The sequence below is a fragment of the Corvus brachyrhynchos genome, unplaced genomic scaffold (genome assembly GCF_000691975.1).
Source record: "Corvus brachyrhynchos isolate BGI_N302 unplaced genomic scaffold, ASM69197v1 scaffold191, whole genome shotgun sequence".
Taxonomy (NCBI): Eukaryota; Metazoa; Chordata; class Aves; order Passeriformes; family Corvidae; genus Corvus; species Corvus brachyrhynchos.
The window spans coordinates 2473513-2483718 of NW_008236487.1; the positions used below are offsets into that span (position 1 = coordinate 2473513).

At 40.2% G+C, this 10206-nt stretch overlaps 1 protein-coding gene across 1 annotated transcript in view; it reads left to right on the forward strand.

The window, feature by feature from the left end:
• The window catches only part of CALD1 (caldesmon 1), a 178402-nt gene that overhangs the window by 71078 nt on the left and 97118 nt on the right, over positions 1–10206 (forward strand). Inside the window, 1 exon segment of the mRNA XM_017726269.1 lies at positions 488–581. The gene's annotated coding sequence lies outside the window, so the exon portion shown is untranslated.

Below are 10206 nucleotides of genomic sequence, written 5' to 3' on the forward strand. Positions count from 1 at the left end.
TGACTTTAAGTTTTATTAAATGGAATAGTTTCATATCATCTAAAGACTGTAATTTTACTGTTTATCTGCTTTTGCAGAGTACTTTCCTGAACATGTTTTATATTGCAGGGAATATCCTATATCCTCAGGGGGGTGTGCTGGAAACCTGGCTCTGCTGTGGAAATTCACTGCTGGTCAGAGAGTTTGTTTCATCTTGTACTAACAGCAAGTCTGTATCAGCTTCACTTCTTAAAGATCTTTTAGTGACTGACTTCGTTAAGAGATTTTGGGAAATCAGAATCTCGTTTGTTAAATTCTAATTTCTAGAGCTTTTGACAGTGGGTTTAGTTGGTGTCTTGCAAACTTTTTGAGTTTTATTCCATATTTAAAAAAAACCCCAAAACTTTCTAGGAGTGTCATTAAAGAGGACTTTATGGAAGAAGAATGAAGAATGCAGAGTAATTATGCCTTTGCTAAATAAGGTTCTTTATTTCCTGCTTTTGTACAGAGATCACCTCGTTTTTCTGGAGTTGTCATTTTGATTCATCAAGCAGCTGGTTTGTTACTGAAAAGCTCAGAATATTTCCTCTGACTGCCTTCCTGTGAGTATGATCAAAGAAGTTACCTCAGACTTCCTTTCCTGTGGTATTCAGAAGTTGGGGGGTGGTTTTGAGGCTTTTTTTTCTTGTGTGTTTTCTTATTTCTTTGGAGACTGATCCAAATTCCTCTGAAAATCAGTGGAGAGCCCTGCAGCAGACCCTTGGCTCCTGTCCCTCTGGTGTCACTGATACTGGTGATGACTTTGTTCAGAACTGATAGTAGATTTAAAGCATTTCACATTGAATTTTACTTTCAGCTCAAAATCTTTGTGTTTACAGTAATAATTTTGTCAGCGTACGGCCATTCTTTTAGAAGTTCCATTTCTCCACTGCATTTTAGCAAGTTTTTTCTTGCAATGGGAGTCTTAAATCATATTTACTTGTGTTATGATCATATGCTGGTGTGCTACTATCCTGTTGTGTCTTCTTTTTAGAGTAAGCAGGCTCTGAGAAGTAGGTGAGAGACCAAGTAACTGTGTTTACTCACTATTTAAAACATGGAAGACTTAGACATGTTTTTACAAACATTGTTCTTTCACTGCCAGAACAAGTGAGGGCTCACAAACCATTTAAAGGAAGTGTTTATAATGAGTGTAAACTTTAGCCCCTCAATATACGGAAATTCCAGACTGTGGAGACAAACTGTGGCCTGGCTCAAAGTTTAGGCAGTGCCTGTGACAGCAGAATGATGGGTCAGAAATATCACCCCAGCATTGAGGCAGCTCCCTTAGAAGCAGCCTTCCCTCCCTATCAGGATTCCTGGGTCCGGGCCTATTTCAGCTGCTTTTGTCATCGTCCCTGGGGAAGCAAATTTAACTTTGTCTACACTTCTGAGAAGGTTTGTGCAAGTGCTGAATGGGCTGATAATTGTTGCAGGCTGTTCTCAGCCCGGGTTGTTGTTTTGCAGTTCTGCATTGCTTTCGAGCCTTTGTTGGGGGGTGTATTCAGAACTGAAGCCAGATGCAATCTGGTATTTCCAGTTGTAGGAAATGCTGATGTTTCAAAATTAGGATTTCTTTTTGATTCAGAACCAGCCTAAATGTTCCAAAATTTCCCATGGAACACTTCTTCCCATGAGATGTCTAAGTTCCCACATGCTCCCACGAGTAGTGCATTTATGAAGTACTTAATTTCCTCCAAAATATGAATCCGGGAAAAGAAGGCCATAGTGTCCAAAAGCAAGTGGGATCAGAAATGGAAGCTCTTTTCCCCTGTGCTAAGGATAGGATATTCAAAGAGAGCAGTGACTGCCCTCCAGAGTTTTTCTGATACCTCAGCTGCTGGAGTTGTATGTGGAGACAGGTCTGAGCACGCAGGCTGTGGTGTTGAAAGAAGGCACTTCAGCCCCTCAAAACTGAGGCTGAACTGGGGCTGGTTCCTTATTTTGGTTCACTAAATGCATCTGAAAATCCAGGGACTCAGTCATCTTCTGCCAGTGTAGGATGCAGGGTAAGTGCCACCTCTCTCATGCTGGAGTCCCTCTGCTGCGTGCCCAGTACTTGTCAAGGTGACAAAAGAATTGTGTCCCAAAGAAGTAAAGGAAAAATCTGATCATATTTTCCATTTTTAACCTCCCCTTTCACATGGCAAAGTTGGATGAACAGGAGGATGGGTTTTAGGGGATGTGAATGAAAATACCATGGAAAAGGCCATTAGTTGCCTTTAGAAAATCATTAAAGCAAGTGGTGTGGACCAAAACATTCATTTGGAGAGGAAAAACACCAGCATTATCTCTGTCCTGGAAATGAGACACATCTCTTTATCTGAGTATAAAAGGCAGTAACAGTTCAGTATTATCATGACAGTCCTGTAAGTCCTCTGTTAGTTCTTGAATACAGTCAAACCTGACTGTGGAAGGCAATCTGACATGCTTATATTAATTACTTTCAAAAATAAGTGCTACCCTCAAAGGTTAAGGTTCAAAGTCACTGGCTAGTGATGATTGCTTTTTATTTTCCCTTGGAAATGCTTGTTCTGTTGAAAGATGTTTGCCATTAGGAAACATTGTGTAAGAATGGGTTTGGTTGGCTTTTCTCCCCAATAATCAAGCCTGAAAGCATTTCTGTAGAGTCTCTGAAGATATTTTCTATGGCTCTACTGTGATGAGGTAAAGTGAGATGAACATATGCTCTTCCTTCTCTTATCCATCCTCTCCCCTACTTGGAAAAGGACGGGCAGAACTCAATCTTGCCTGAGTTTCCCTGTGACTTCTGGGACCTCAGGTGACCTCTGAGTACAGATGGGCCACTTTTTGGGAAAAGCTCTTTTGTGAGAGATGAGAACCTGGTGGATTTTTTGTTACCCTGGGTTGCTGAAGAGGTGTTACAACTTTTGTAAACGAAGCCAGAGCATCATTTAGATACAGGCAGTTTTTCTTCATTTAATGGTGAACCCAAACAAGTAAACCTATTGTGACTCATTCCAAGTTTTGGATGAAGAATATTTTTTTATTTTCCAGAAATTACAGTACTTAGGAATAGTAAAATGGACACACTGAGTAGCTGAAGAGAAATCTGCTTCTGATAAACCATGCCTTGTCAGATAGAGGTTTAAGAACATTTGAAAAAAAAAATTATTATAAAAATTCTGAGCAAGCAGAAAGATCATATGTAAGGGCAGAATTACTGCTGTGCTCGGAGTGAAGGGCGTGGAGATGATTATTTGCATCTTCCCAGTAGGTAGGGAGCAGATAGAGCTCGCTGGAGAGGATGTGGCAGGAACATGCTGCGCTTTTGGTCTGTCCAGCGGCAGGGAGTCCATCAGAGAGCAGTGCCAAGCACAGCCTGGGCACAGCAGAAGCTGTGTCTTTGTCCTCTGTGCAGGGCTACCCTTCTAAGTCAGGAAATGCATGTGCTGAGGGAAAGATAGGCTGGGAGCTGGGGTTCTTCAGTCTTCATTGACAGCTTCCCGTTCTCAGCTCCATCACAATAAGCTCTCCTGTCACTTTAAAACTGCTTTTCTGATACTGCTGCTTTGAACCTCCCAGGGCCATTGTTCCCCTGGTGTGTGTAACTTCACAGAGCAGATCAATCTCTCTGTGATGTATGGGGCCAATTACTCAGACCCCTGATAATAATTATACTGCGCAGCATCACAAAGATTTTCCTTGCCTGCATTTTGACGATGCTTTCAGATCACAGAATGAAAGAGCCAAATACTTCTATATAATGTTGAAGTGAGACTTTTGAAATCTCCTAAGAGTATCTTGTCTGCAGCTCACGTTGTATACTCAGGTGTTGTGGTGAAGTTGCCTCAGAAGCACACCAGAACTGTTGGATGTTGATAGGAACTGAGCTTGAACTCCTACCCTCTGGAAGTTTCCCCATGCCTGTTTTCCAACAAGAGCCTGATTTTTGCAACTTTTTCTCACGTGAGCTCTGTGGGTTTGGACCTGTGAAGTCTTTGGCCTGACTCTCACTTTCACTGGGGTCCCTTTATGCAGTTAAGGCATTCTGCTACAGGGGTCTTAAAATGGAAATAGATGACATTTAATAGCTTAAATGAGAAACAGGTCTCCTAAAAAAACCCCCACTAAATTGGTCTTCCCTAAATTGTTGAGTGCTGACCTTGAAAAAGCCCTTACAGTCTCTGCAGGCAGACTGGAAATTTTTTTAGGAGAACAGATACCCCAAACTGCAAGAGAATACCTGAGGCAGGGCTTTTTTCTGCTCTTTGTTGTAGAAAATTCTTTTCCATTACACTTGGTATCCACATGTCTGTCTTAAAGCACAATTTATTTGTCACCGAACCTCAGAACTGCTGGTATAATATTCACCTCACCCTTCTTTAGGATTTTTTCAATTTGCTAGTTTTAAACATTTATATTTAACATGTATTTTGGTTATGTGAACATGTAAAAGACTCCATTTGTATTTTGAATATGGGGAGGGCTTTTTAATGTGGGAGGCAATGTTTAAATATGTTTTGAGAAGGGGGGAGGCAAGAAAAGCTGTCATCCATCAACTGGTATTAAATCCAACTTTGAAAGTTTGATACAAACTAAATCTGACTGTTAGTGCAGACATGATACAAATTAGCTGTGACTTTATGATACCAGCTGTTTCTCTGACAGGGTAAAAGGGCACATAACTAGAATAGCATCTTTTGTTGAAAGCAGTGTTTCCCTTTGTTAAATGGGGGAGCCTCAGGCAAAAATATCATAGTCTGTAGTTATGTGACATGTGCAGTCTGCAACATGCACATGGAGCTCGGGGGGCTTTTGAGTGATGTTTTTCAAAGACAGGGTTATCGTAAGTGTTCTATTTTTGCTAGTTTTATCACTGAGAGACAAATCTCTGTCATGTTTTTGCCTTGTGTTAAAAGTGAGGGTATTCTAAGTGCAGTTTTCCTTGCAAGTACGAAGAAAATCCTGAACAGCAAGACCCGAGAAAAGTCTACAAATCCCAATGTAAAATTTAATTTAATTAGGTTTTTTTATTAATTGTTCTCGCCCTTTTTTTTTTTTCTTACCAGAATTTTTCAGGCCATTTTATTCCATAAAATGTCTACATAGCCTCTAAAAAAGTAACAATCAGCTCTGAGATATCACTGTACATCTGTGGCCCTACTGTGTATCTCTGACCTTAACACCACACTAACCCTGGCTACCTCAGGCAACATAAAGTTGGCTGTAGCACCTAAACAAACTGAAACAATGGGATTTATTAAGAAATTGAATTAATCTTACTGCTGCCACTGGACTGAGAACTGGTAAGTTTTCAAAATGTATTGCTACAGGTACCAGACATACTCCATTTCAATCAATCAGGGAAGGGGCAATATGGAGTTATAAGTGCACAAATACTTAACTAGGAGTACTATGAGGAGCAACACTGAGGATAGAACTGCTAAGAGAAGCAAAATTGAGGCTGAGTCCCTTTTAGACTTTCTTAGCCACTGTGAGAGATGGTAGAGCAAACAAACCCACTGAAGAGGCAGAAAATATAAAATACATGGATGTGGAATTGTAGCAGGCATGTGAGTGAAAAGGCAGAGTTAAGTGTGTTGAAAAATACTCACTTCTACTCGTAAATTTTAAAGATAAATACGTTTCAAAAGAAAAGTTGAGGTTGTAATAGCTGTTGAGTTTTCATGCATTGCTGCTGATAATATGAAGCACAAAATAGAAAATTCCAAGCACTGCTGAATGGGACTTGGCCATTTCTATAGCAAACATCCAGTTTTACTGTCTAACATCTGTTTCTGAAATTATGTGAAGTATTTATTTAAAATGTCTTACCATGATAGTCCAAGTGACAAGGGAACATCTTGTTTTCATGAATGTGCAGCGTGGTATGTCAACAAACAAAGGTCCATACATGACATTTCAAGAATGAAACCCAACCACAAGGAGTTCCACATTCTGTATTGATTTTTTTGTTGATGTAGAAGCCAGCTTTCTCCTTATGGTTCTATCCCTGCAAACCTGGAGTATCTCCAAGGAGAGCTTAATGTATCCCTTCCATCTATGCCAGCAGACTGACTATGGGAGCACAGGGCTGGCTACAGATGCAGTCAAAGTGAAAATATGTGTGAGATGCTGGAGAATGTGTTAATCACAAATGTGAAGAAGCAATCAAGAGAAAAAATGACATGGAGAATTTACACTGGTAGTGTTGTAGCCAGAAAATTATGTGCTATCAAATCTTTGATAGCTGCAGAAGCCGTCATCCCACTTGAGTTTTATGGTCAGAACCATCATAGCCTCTTGCAATCTCATATTCAGGATATCTCATAATAACCTCAATAAGAGAAGGGATGCTAGCCCTCAAATCCCAGAATTTAAATTAATCTTTTTGTTATCTGAAAATACATTCCTTTTAACGAGAACAACTTTTTTCCCTCATTTTGAGTTCTAAACTATTGAGTTGTATTGTTCTGAACTTCGATCAAGTTGCCATATTCCTCTCCAAGGTGCTGACATTCAGTGGTGAAGTGATACTGGCTCTTTTGGGTATTTGGGAGAGGACAGACAGCATTTTGTACTCGGAGGTGCCAGCTACCTGCCATCCCCTGGGATGAGGGGTTTGTGCAGTGACCGAGTTACAGTCAAGTACTTGGGTACCATTTCAACAACACAAGGAGGCCTGGGACTTCTGGAGAAGCCTCTTTAGCCACATGGCAGATAGGTTATTCCTAAGGTAGAGTTACTCTGGGATTTACGGTTGATGATGAGGAAAATCCCTTTATTTTAAATGCCCACTGTTTTGCAGGTGCTAATCATGCAAAATGACTCAACCGTGTGTGTTTCACTTTGTTCCCCCTCTGGCTGGTCCAGTTACCCTCATGTTCATTTGTGTCTCAACTTGATTCATTTGTAAGGGTCAAATCTTTACTTGTGATTCCAAATAACCATATTTAGAATAGTTATTTAGAATCACTCTCTTACTTGTCTCTTTGGAAGACTCTACAAGCAAAAACTCTATTCTGTTGGAGTAAAATTGGCAAAATTTGACCTTGAAAGTAAGTAAACATTTAAGGACTTGCTTCTGCCAGTCAGTGACACACTGAACATTAGGTTCATTCTTATATAGTTGTATTGATCTTGCAGATTCTTTTCTGTCCTCCCTTTTTCTCTTTCTTTCCATCTCTTGCTTTCAACTTACTTTCATCTTTTAATTTCTTCCACCCAGCCCAAAGCAAAAAATCTATAAGCAATGCTCTTGTTCAAAGTATGGAAGGCAGCTCCAAAACCAACCTTCCTTCAGTTTTAAAACCTTGCTTGAGGGAGCCAGAATCCCTTTAGTTAAATGATTTAATTTTCAAGCAGTATGAATCATGCAGCAACTGCACAAGCTCTGGCTAGAATATATTGTACATATGTTTGCTCTTTAGGCAGTAAGAAGAGAATCCAGAACTGGAGGTCATTTGAGTTACAACTGCTTTGGGGGATTTTTTTTTTTTTCTAAAACATTCCTTCTAACAAATGCAGTTTAAATGGGTTTGTTTATACGGCGTGGAATTGGAAAGGCCCAAACTAACCAGGCTTTACACAATGTGGCCTTCTTCCAAATTAATCTAAAATATTTTAATCCCTCTGGAGTTTCTTTATCCTCTGCATCTGTGCTATAGTGGAGACACATTTTTAACATTTCTTTGAGGAAAATTACCTTTTTTTCCCCTCCAACTGTACTCAGCAAGGTCAATGGAGCACTGTTATATGCTATTTAAACATCTGAGATTCATCATATATCTGCACAACAGAAAGAATCATCATAAAAGGTCTAATGAATCCCAACTGCTCGCCAAGTAAGGGAGTCCCCTTACGGATATTGGGGATTAGAAACAAAGAATACATGCAAAACACAGGTTTTTACACTTCAGCTTTTACAATTAAGAACTAAACTACCCCTTAAGAAGGGAGCAGGGAATGTTTGTGACCCCCCAGAACAATTCTGGCAAATCACACCCTGCTTGAGCCGAATTCTGAAGTCACTGCATGGGCCAAGATGTTCTCTGGGTCTGCCTGGATGCAAGGGGTCCACTCTCCTTGTGGGGCCGGGCTTGAGCAAGAGCCTGAAGGGGCTTCTTGTCCCTGGGAAGGGAGATGCTCCAAGTCATGGGCAAGTTCCAGTGCTGGCTATCTCAGCGTCTGGCTGTGTGCCTATACTTGGTTTTAAGGCCTTCTTCATTTTCTTGTTCAGTAGCAGGGTTACGCGACCGAACTCTTTTTTACTACCCAGGAATTTAAATACTGAGGGAGGCCTAAAAATTCCAATTTTTGTAAAATGATTCTCCAGGCATTTCAGAAGCCACTGCTACTCCTTCAGTTGCCTGTAGTTCCAGTCAGCCTGAAATGGCCACAGGGAGTAGGTACAGCTTGGATCTTTTGGGAGGTTTTATCTGGAAACCTGTTATGGGGGCATTTTTATCTGAAATACTGTTATTTAGCTTTTTTTTTTTTGTTTTTGGTAGATGACACCAGGGCTGGTTTAGTATTTAGCTAGTGTTTATTCTAGACTCATTGATCCTCTGAATACTGCTAGATCATGAAGTTCAGACAACTTTAAGATCGAACCTCTGAAGGAAAAATGAAATGCTGAAGGTCTCTGTTCTGTGGAGGCCTAGGGCTTTACCACAGTTGTTTTTTAATTCTCATCACTGAAGTCCTGCAGGGATGGCAGAGAAATGAGCTACTCTGCCAGCCTGCTCCAGGCTGGTGGTGGCCTTGTCCTTAATCCTGGTGGACTCTGCCTGTCCCAGCTCTACGGGGTAGGGAACGGTGCTGTTCTCCTGCACAAGGGGTGCAGGATGTGGTTGGTGGGATGGCACACTGGGATAGTGATGGTCTGAGTGAAGTCATCCACTAGGATCTGTCACCCCAGTCCATCCCTACTTTTTAATTAAGAATCATACCTACCTCAAACACATTTTCCCCATCTTTTCACATAGTCTGAGGTATTTTGGGACCACTGCAAGCCATACAGTAACGGAATAAATTCCAAGTGCAGCAGGAGACCACATTGGAGGAAAAACTCATTAAGTGCCAAGGGCATTTCTTTTACTTTTTCTACTGGTACTGGAAAATATTCCCTAAATAATACATCTGGATGTAGAGGAGAAGAGAGGGAAAAGATGAAAAACAATCCTTTAAATTCAGTAGGAGCCTATTTAATGGCTTGTTTAATCTGCCAGCTGGCACAGCATTGACTGCTTGCTGCACATACTTTAAGAAGACCTATGTAGTTCTTGGAAGTGAGTTTATATTAAGTTGTAGAAACTTAAATATGGATAAATTGGCAAGGCTGCTTTTCGGTACTTAATACAAATCAAGAAACTGCTTAGTCATCTCCAAAGATATTTCTGTCTCCTTTTTAATATAAATACCCAAGTAATATGGACTTAAAGCAGTACCAAAGATAGTAAAAATTCAGATCTGTTCCCTGTGTGTGCCCTCTTTGAACTATGTGCGCATCCTTCGGACTTTGAAATCACATGTATTCTCTATACAACGCTGTGCTTTGGGCAGAGAGTTCTTTTGTTGTTTGTGACACTATTTTGTTTGATGTAACATTGTGAGTTGGTACATGATGAATGTGTGTCTTCTCCAGCACTCCTCACCTAAGAAAAGTGGTGCTATCTTCATGTGGATTTTATTAAGGGTGTCTTGCTAGTGGTATCACCTAATAGGTGCTCCAGAGTATATTTTGAATCTATTTTATATGACTCTTAAGTGTTGGTGCTTTTTGTTTTTAATTGGCTTTGTGTGAAGGTAGATGGGTGCAACTGAGAGCAAACTTGACGTGCAGTGTGATGTATATAATTACACTTACACTTTCTGTTCCTGAAAAGTTAGGCTGCACCAAGATGCATGTCTTCTGTTTTCAATTACTTTCAGCAGTGGAAAAGCAAGGGAGAAAAGCTTTAACAACAGACCAACCTGTCTTTTATGTTTAGGGAATCCTTCAACAGGATCTGAAGTGACACTTGTCAGTATTTACAAGTTTTAGAGATTTATTTGGTTCAGGTAAGCATTGAAAAATCTGGCTAGTTTAGTCCTGTTTATTTACGATTTTCAGATATGGCTTTTATTTTCTTTGTTCTCCTTAAGGATGCAAGCTCTTTTCAGGTTGGTTTCTGGCGGGGTTTTTTTTTGGTTGGCTTTTTTTTTTTTTTTTTTTTTTTTGTT